Consider the following 10,439-nt stretch of genomic DNA (forward strand, 5'->3'; position numbering starts at 1 on the left):
TTCCAGCAACAGCCACACATTTTACTGTGGTGGATTTGTGCTCCGCCTTTTTCTCAGTACCTGTGCATGAGGACACACAGCCGATATTTGCTTTTACACATAGAGATAAGCAGTACACATGGACTCGCTTACCCCAAGGCATGGTAGACAGCCCTGCGGCTTTCTCAATGGTGGTACGTGCTACCCTGGACGGCTTCATTCCTCCAGAGGGCTGTACCTTGATCCAGTACGTGGATGATCTCCTCCTCTGTGCTGAAAGTGAAAAACTATGTCAAACTGCCACACATATGCTACTCCAGCACCTCCAACAGACTGGCCACAAAGCATCAGCAAAGAAAATGCAGTACTGTCAGACTTCTGTTCAATATTTGGGATTTACACTGTCTCACGGACAACGTTCCATGACTACAGACAGGGTCAAAGCTGTGACCTCTGTCCCTAAGCCCACTACACAGAAGGAAATGCTGTCTTTCCTAGGCATGGTGAACTATTGCAGACAGTGGATACCAGACTGTTCTTTTCATGACCACATTCTGCGTGAATGCTGCAAAAAAGACAAGCCTCCTCGAATACTGTGGTCAACAGAAATGACTGCCTCTTTCAATGCATTACAGGGAGCGCTGACCTCTGCCCCTTGTTTGGGTCTGCCTGACTACCACTTACCGTTCCACCTGTACGTCACAGAGAACGGCACAACCTGTGCAGGCGTATTGGCCCAAGAGCATGGCTGTGGCTACTGTCCAGTAGCCTTCTACTCAAAGGTGCTGCCAGCAGTAGTTCAGGGGATGCCGGCCTGCCTGAGAGCAGTAGCAGCTTGCTCTATCATGATAAGGGACTGCGAGAAGCTCACACTCTCACATGACACTATTCTACACACCAATCACCAGGTCACGACCATTCTAGCAAACATAACTACACAACACATGACCGCACAACGTCGCTCAGGTTATGAAGCTACACTGACTTCAACAGCAAATCTCACTATAAAAGCAAACAGCACACCCAATTCGCCAGCACACTTACTCATTCGTATGCTGTGTTCCTCTGACCGACAGGATGGTTCAGACGACCCTGACGATCATGATTGTATGACACGTATACAGGAATCCACAGCACCACGCCCAGACTTAGAGCAGACACCAATCCCAGACTCAGTCATTGTTTATGTGGACGGGTCCTGTTCAAAACCAAATGACAACTCATTTCTTTGTGGCTATTCGGTGGTGACATTGCCTGACATCATACTAGAGGCTCACTCGTTACCATTTCACTCAGCACAAAAAGCAGAGCTCATGGCTTTAATACGCGCCTGTGAGTTACATGTGGATAAGCGGGTAACAATTTACACTGATAGCCGTTATGCATTCGGTGTGGTGCATGACTTTGGCACATTGTGGAGACAGAGAGGCTTCACATCTGCTGATGGAAAATCGATCGCTAATTCTGATCTTGTTCAAAGACTTTTGCAGGCTATACAGCTGCCATCGGCAATTGCAGTTGTTAAAACGAAGGGGCACGGCTGACACAGACGAAGCAGTGGGAAATGCTCTTGCAGACGTAACCGCGAAAGCAGCTGCTGCCTCACAGCAACCACCCAGAAAGGAAGTATTATCTTTGCCTTTACAGCTGCCACTTGTCGCACTCCCAGACTATTTAGAAACAAATGTTGACCTAAAATTCATACAAGAGCAAGCCTCTGCCTTAGATTACACTTACTGGGAAAGTAATGATTGTACCTTAGATAACAGAGACGGCTTATACAAAAACCTTGAGGGTTTGATTGCCCTCCCATCTTCACTACTGCCAATCCTTGTCCGCCATTTTCACGGTGTGAGTCATGTCGGACAAAGAGGGGTAATAGGAGCAATAAAATCAAGATTTGTAATCGAGAAAACATCACACGCAGTAAAACGCATATTAGCAACCTGTCTAACATGTGCACGAACTAATGTAGGTAGCTCAAAAGCAAAACATCAGCATTTACCACAACCAGATTTCCCATTTCATACATTACAAATTGATTTTACACACATGCCAGCACAAGGAAGCATCAAGTACTTACTGGTAATAGTGGACCAATTTAGTAAATGGGTAGAAGCTTATCCAACATCAAAAGAAACTGCAGAAGTAGTCTGTCAAAAGTTGTGCAATGAAATAATACCCAGATTTGGAATACCTCACCAAATTAACAGTGATAGAGGACCTTCATTCACATCAGAAGTAATTCAAAAGTGTGCTAAAACTCTAGGAATAGACTGGAAATATCATGTGCCATACCATCCTCAGAGTTCAGGAGTTGTAGAAAGAATGAATAGGACCATAAAAAATCGCCTGACTAAAGCAATGATAGAAACAGGAATGACCTGGATCAAACTACTTCCTCAAATCCTCTGCGAGATTAGAATGACTCCATCCGCAGCAACCAAATTATCTCCATTTGAAATAATCATGGGAAGACCGTTTCCAACACCATGGTCAGCCTCCAGAGGGGCACCGCTATTGGAAGGGGACATAGACACTGCATTGTCTGACTATGTTCATAACCTGGTAGAAACACTGAATAATAACTATCAGAAAGTTTGTCTCTCTCAGCCTCTCCCTTCCACAGATCCAACCCATCCGTGGAAACCAGGAGATGCGGTGTTGGTGAAGTCGCTAAAACCAAGGGCACTCAGGGAGGCCGCGTGTTCCAGCCCCCAGACTGTACTTGCAGTGACGAGAACCAGCATCCTAACAGACGGACAACCTCAGTGGATTCATGCCAGCAGGGTTAAGACCAGCCCCACCAAACCACCTAAGGCGTCGGATCAAGTAGATGACGACTCAGGCGAGCCAGCGCCCGGATTCAATACACCTACACACGCACAATCACTGATTAACACACAACGCCTGAAAGAGCCAAGACTCAGAAAGCCCTTTGATCCCCCACCTGAACAACAACAAGGTACTCGAACATCCAGCAGGAACAGAAAGCCTAGAGTACCACACAATGTCTAACCTGATAAAGATAGACTCGTTTCATCCTGATAATGGAAAAAATGAAATGCCCATTGTCATCACACGACGCTTAGGTCTCTCGAACCTGGGACCAGGCCAGGAGACGACTGAAGAACTGTGTTTTTTTATATATTTAGATTATTAATCATATCTACTGCATTAACCTTAGGATTTTTATTTACTATTTTGTATTGTAAACTGCAACCCTGTTCACATTTCTACAAGCCACATTTTGCTGACAATACCTCATGCTCCACTTGGCAAGACACCCACCTAGTACAGCTACTTCAATGTATTTGCAATTAGCACAAATTGATCCTGAGGATGTGCCAGATGTTACCAATGATGATCCTGGTGTGTATATTGAACATTAGGCTGTGAACTATTACATTTTATGATTTGCTTTTTATATTATGTTATTACATTTGTGATTTTTCCTTTCTATTTGAGTTATTATTTTAAAAAAAATAATAAAAGAGGGGAACTGTTAGGTATTTTAGTACCATGGGAGCATTTACTGGATATTGTTTTATAGTGACATTATGCAGGAAAACTCTGTCATTCAATAAGGCCCCTTTGTTTTAGTTATTTTTCTCTTTGACCCAAGAATTGATGTGTGAGAATCACAGGCTGGTACAAGGTTGAAATACCACAGAGATCACTCCCTCAGCTACATTAGTTTCTTAATCTTTTAGGAGACGCCTGTTGAAGGCCAGATGGTTTGTTTCAGAATTCACTAATGAAAGAACTCTTTATTTCGTGCCTTGAAAATATGTCGCTGAGATAATCACAATTGTAGCTGAACTGATACACTATACAAAGGATGCTTCTTCACCCAAGGGCAGAAAGACGCTCCCTTATCTTGGTCTGTACTGGTTTAAACTGAGAATCTGCTGACTCATGAATTTGTCCCTCTATATAAACTGTTGTACTTGTGAATAAAGTTGAGTCAATTTGGGAAGACAACCTGAAGCAGTCTCTGTTTTCTTGTTCTCCCAAGCTGCTCCCGAGCTCGTACTAACACGCTGAATGGCATGCTTGAATATTACTTGAGAATATATTTGACTGTGTTACAGACTAAGGTACATTCTCTGCTGATAGACGTCCACGCCTCGGAGGAAGCCGATCCACGGATTAGGCCCTGGAAGCCGTTTCCTTCAGTGATAATGTAACACATTATCACAGTTTAGCGCGTTGGGTTGTGTTGGATTGTTACGTTTTTAAAGCTTTGTAATGCGACAGGTGCGATAGCCGACACCACACCTTCACCTGACGTACAACGTGATGTATGACGCACACGTTGGGTATTCACTTTCAAAACAACACTGGGGATAGAAAATAGTGCTCGAGGTGGTTAATGCTCCTTTCGCTGGTTGCCAACCACCATTAAATAACAACAAGAAGAAAATATTGATCTGCTTCTCTTAGTTTTGCACGTTTAAGCCGCAATTCAGACTCAAAAAAAGCTGCAAAGCAGGAGAACGACATGGCCATCAAATATTCTGTGCCACAGATACAGTTCGCTGCAGCACAGAGTGATGATGAGACCGTTAACATGTGCAACTTAGAAGTAGTCAGAGGTAACTGGATGTTCAATCGGGTTAAATGCAAGGTTGATTGGATTATATCTGAAGATCGTATGCTATTCGTGGTAACTCTGCTAGACTCCAAATTGCTGCTCGTCCATGCGGGAGTATCTCAAAATTAAATGAAACCACTTAACACTTTTTCCCTAAAACGGACTGACATGGGACACATTAAAGTTGGATCGGAACCTGCTAATCAGTCTGAAGGTAAGTGTTTTTTTCACTTATTCGAGAGAAGTCCGAAATGCGTTCTTAGTACTGTTTGTTTTGACTTTTAAGCTACCCTACCAGGATATTTTCATTTAAAGACAAAATGTCAATATCTCTGAATGTGGAGACTCAAAAGACTAGTTAGGTAATTTGCCGATGGATTTATGAGACTTGATAGAAACTTGGACGTTTGCAACAGGTGAATCGGTGAACTACCGAGGTTGCACCCAAATGCTTAAAGCTGTTAGCTGGTCAGTGTTTTCAGGTGTGCTTGTACTACCTGTACGGTGCGGAGTGCTGACTAAGTCATGTTAAACCCATTAAAGCGTCGAGCTCAAATATCTTTTCATTTTTGTGCACTGTTCTCTTGTTGGCACACATTTTCTGTTTATTGAAGCCTTTTGTGAATAATTTTGATCATGTAAAAACTGGGAATTGGTCCCTATTGACAATACTCTTATTTTTTGCATTGAATATGTCATTCAGGAAAGGTAATTGGTCACTGAAGTTTTTGCAACTGTGTATTTCTAAATTTTGTGGCTTCAGTGCACACAAATTTATATTGTTCAGTTTGCATGTTAAAAGCCTGCCAAGCACCCCAAGGCTGATTATGCTTGGTAAGAAGTCATTTATGACATAGAGCTGATTAGACCATATTAAAATTTCTGTTTGGCACAGGAGCTTTTCGTGGACACAGGTATCCAGTCTCTGTTTTGTTAGCTCAAATTTCTGTAATTTCCTTTATAAACCAAGGTTGTTGGACATGTGTCTCAGTGAATCCAGCAAAGTAACAATATCAAATTTCACATTACATATTACTGATCAACAGTAGTCTAGCTACACCAACAGCAGAAATACTGAAGTCAATACTGTAAAGTTTAACAGCAGCACAAACTATAAACTCCAAAATAACCATACAGTTGATTCACCTCCGGTACTTTAACTGGGCTGACTCTTTGTTAGGTGTGTTTAATGTGCAGAATAATTCCCAATTATATACAATTATAATATGTTAAAATGGACCTATGTACACAAGGCCATTAATAATTAACTGTACGTAGGTATTTGCTTTATGACTATCTAGACAGTGTGAAGAAGTGAAGTATTGAAATTATTTTATGTTGCATAATGACAACATGTTGCCCCTATACATTTAAGGACAAAGTTCAATGACCGCCACCTGCTGGATGGTGAGTGCAGAGGGGCGTGTAATTGTTGAGCTGGACAAAGAGAACACCTGTGCTGATGCAATGTCAGTCTTCTTTGGTTCATTCTATGTATTGAACCTGGAATACCAGGAGTCAGCGGGTGCAAGGTTTTTTGTAAGGATAAACCCTGAAGAGGGAACAAAATGTACCTCCAAGGTTGGGACAAGCAGGAAGACTGGGACCACTGTGAAGCGAAAGGTTGTTCACATTAACCCTCATGTCACAACTTTCCTCCAGTGGCTTACTGAATTTGAGTGGAGAACTTCAAATTAGGGAAATTAGTACATTTCTTGTATAATTTAAGTGACCAATGTGTTGCTACCCATGTCTCCACAGATGATCCATGGCCCATGCTTTCTGGACATTTACACAAGACGAGCAACAATGAAGACAAGCTCTCTCGCCATCTTGCAAGACGCTGTCTCTGTCCAATAGGTTTTTTTGAGTGCAACAGTTTTGATTTTTTTCCCTTCTTTTACCCATCCATCCATCCATTCACTTCCGCTTATCCTTTTTCAGGGTCGCGGGGGGCGCTGGAGCCTATCCCAGCTGTCATAGGGCGAAAGGCGGGGTACACCCTGGACAGGTCGCCAGTCTGTCGCAGGGCCAACACACAGGGACAGACAACCATTCACACTCACGTTCACTCGCACATTCACACCTAGTGGCAATTTGTATTATCCAATTAACCTATCCCCACAAGCTGCATGTCTTTGGACGGTGGGAGGAAGCCGGAGTACCCGGAGAGAACCCACGCAAACACGGGGAGAACATGCAAACTCCACACAGAAAGACCTGATGGTGGAATTGAACTCAGGACCTTCTTGCTGTGTGGCAACAGTGCTAACCTTCTTTTACCCGTTTGTTAAAAATTATTTCAGCTACTTACACTTTAATTGTCACATGTATTGGCTCACCCTACAAATCAATGAACTCAGTCCACAAAGCAAGATCAGGGTTCAGTGCAGGTCAGTCAAGTTCCTTCACACCACACACGCTCATCCATGTCCTTGTGGACCCTGTTTTGTGCAATGATTTGGTCGTGTGAGCCAGTATTTTGGACAAAGTGTATATAAAGGCAGACGTGTGGGGCTTGATATTATATCCATTACAATTCAGTTTGTTTGTATGGTGCCAACAAAATGAATGCCAAGGCACTTCACATTGTAGGTTTGAGACCCTACAAAATATAAGTAAGGAAACCCAACACTTGAGCATGTGTTGTCTGCCATGATATGGATATGACATAATATTGTTATTGTTTGTACAACCATCTGAGAAAATAATGGATTACATGGTTTAGTAAAAACAAGTGCTTCCTCAATGAAAATATGTTTTCAGTTCTTTTCAGTTTTTGATTTTGGAAATGTGTATTTCAGCAGGGAAGAATCAGAATTGAAATAAAGTGGTGTAAAGCACATGAATTATATTTTGTGTGTGTGTGTGTGTGTGTGTGTGTGTGTGTGTGTGTGTGTGTGTGTGTGTGTGTGTGTGTATCCATCCATCCAACTTTTTTGGAACCCTCCAGTCTCTTACAGTATGTTACTGTTAACTGAAATTACGGTAAATTACGACCTTTTAAAAGAGTAAATGACCGCCTGTTAGGACACGGTGTCCTCTAGCAGAGATGAATATTTTTGGTACTGATGATGCGTACCAACGGTAAGTTACTGGTTAATATATTGCAGTTTATTACCTTGCAGCGGGCTTACAGTGACATACCGTGAATAAACGGTAGTATACCAATTTATTAATCACAGTATGATGTTACTTTGTTGACGTAATTTACGACATAACGACATAACGGTATCTCACTGACATAACTGTCGCCAGTGAGATACCGTAAAAAAGGCTACGGTGCGTTACCATAATTTGTCCAAGAGTATTATACCACACCAGCAAAAAACGGTATCATCCTGCAGAAAGGTAAGCTACCGTAACACGGCGTCACGATATGACGCTGGCAGCAGTGACGCCAGTATGTTACCGTAAAGTGGCGATGAAAAGTCTAACGGTGCAGATACACGGAGTAATCAGAAAAGTTTAGCATGAATCTGGACATTAGATTTAAGATTTAAGTTTTAAGCTTATCAGATATCACTTGTTAGAAGCTCCTTACCGTTTGAATAAATCTCTTCTCAATCTGCTGTCCTCTTCTGCTTGCATCTTTTTTTTTTTCATCTAACACTGACGTTATTTTTTCTCCGTGAAAAACACAGAACTCATCTTATCCCGGGGTGCCAGGAAGTCGAGCTGCGGATCTCAGCAGAAAACTTTTCAAACTGATTGCAGTTGATCCAGGTATACATTTGAAACAGGTTCTCCTCGGTGACGTGACAGTCGGAACGCATCTGCGTAACCATGGTTACAGGGGGACGCTTTGGAGCTCTGCTGTTCAGCAGCAAAATATTTCAGATCACTATGTAAATACTCCAACTCTAAAACCAAGTAAAATAAATATGCTGCATATGTGTATAGTGCGTTCATGTGTGTGTGCGCTGCGTGGTGACGTAGGCGCGTGCATGTGTGCCCCGGTCACAGCTCCTTTCAGCATGGCCGGAGGTAAGTCACTGCCACGTTGCTCTCAGCTAATTAAAGTTTGTTCAGATCCCAAGCTGCAATGTGAATACAGCCAAACCGCCGCGTTTTTGTTTGTCATTAAGAGACTCATTCGGGATAAGTTTTGTGGAGGGCGGAGTTCACTAATATACGCTTATGAGTTTTAGCCGAGAACGCAGCTAAAATGCTAGCATGCTAAGTTAGCCTGATTGCTAGCGGCTACTCGCGGCAGTCTTTTTTTTAACAGCATGCACTCTTTTTTCCTTCGTCAGGAGAGGTGTACTGGCAGTCGCGTGACACACACAGATCAGACACATATTTCTGTGTTGCAGGTATGGAGATGTTCTTATGTTTTGGAGATGCTGTCTTTCAGTCATTGTTTTTATAAGTACAGTGTTGTACTGCCTGTTAGATGGCGGTTATTAATATAATTGTACTGAAGTATAATGTTTGAACTATAAGTACCAGAATATTGGGTCCTGGTTATTGAATTGTATTTATCTGACTGTTTATTTGTTTTTGAATTATTTTGTTTATTGTTCTTATAAGTTGTTTTTGATGTTTTTTCAGTGACATATTATTTATTTTGTGCTTTTTGTTTTTGAGAGCTTAAGTTAATGTTTTAAAACAATTTGTTGTATTTGATTCATTATATTATTGTAGTGTTAATGAAGCTGCAGACACAGCTGCTTTCAGCATGGCCGGAGGAGAGGTGTACTGGCAGTCGCGTGACACACACAGATCAGACACATGTTTCTGTGTTGCAGATGTGCAGTAAAGAGCCAAAGACCCAGTACTGTCTCCTGCCTCTTACTTTCACGCCAGAACACAACGCAAGAACAACAGGCGTAACACATGAACGGGTTACACATACTGAGGTGAGTTGTTGAGGATATGTCGAGCTGTCGATAAGCACGGCTGTTTCTGTGCTCTTATATACTGTTAGCCTGTTTTGCTGGCGTTAGTGAAGCTGTTTTCAACTGGATGTAACATTGTTGAACTCTGATGATTAATGAATAAACTCTCGATGTGACGACGTGAGCATGTAATTGTAACCCTGTGTTCATTTAGTCGTTTGATACCGTTTAATATCCAGTACATCTATTGGGTGTTTTATAACATGCCCTGGAATCATTTTAAGTTTTACAATGCCGGTGATTTACGACTCTTTCGCGACAGTCAACTGTGGCGTAAACTCTGGCGGGTCTCAGAGCTAGCTTATGTGAGCCAGCAGTGACATCTATACATGCAGTAGCCTTAAAATACTGATTATTTATTCTCCTGCTAGGTAAGAATTTGTGTTTTATACGTTTATTGTCACATTGTGCGCCATGTTATTGTTTCGGTGAAATGAATTTCTACAATGGCGGACTTAGACAAAATAGTGTTACTGTTAATTTGACTCTCTGCAGTGTTTAAATGCTTACATATACACACACAGTTACTGTCCCGCCACACGTAGGACTCAGTTCTGCTTCTATGCCCCATCTTTGTTTACTCTTTCCCACCCAACAAGTGCATAAATAAGATGTTAAAAACGTCATCATCATATCAAACATGATCGATTTGGGGGGAGTTTGTTTGGCACATGCTGACTGCATCCTAATTATAACCAGAAGAGGAGGCGAGAGCAGAGAACGAGAGTGCAGCAGTTTGGTGAAAGGAACAGGTGAAGAAGAGGTGAGCATCCAAGAGACGAGCAAGAGGACAGTTTCAAAGCAGACATTATGGCACAATAAAAGCTGTAAGAGCAGAGATTCATTCATATCTTTACTATTTTTCTTTAGCTTCTACTCCCGCTGCTTACAATAAATCCGAGATAAAGAACAAACAAGAACAACTCACATGGCATTGATTGTTTAGTTCAGTGTCACTCTGT

This window comes from Diplotaxodon limnothrissa, linkage group LG9 (genome assembly GCF_057381915.1).
Source record: "Diplotaxodon limnothrissa isolate DT_005_m linkage group LG9, D_limnothrissa_male_GT1.1, whole genome shotgun sequence".
Classification (NCBI taxonomy): Eukaryota; Metazoa; Chordata; class Actinopteri; order Cichliformes; family Cichlidae; genus Diplotaxodon; species Diplotaxodon limnothrissa.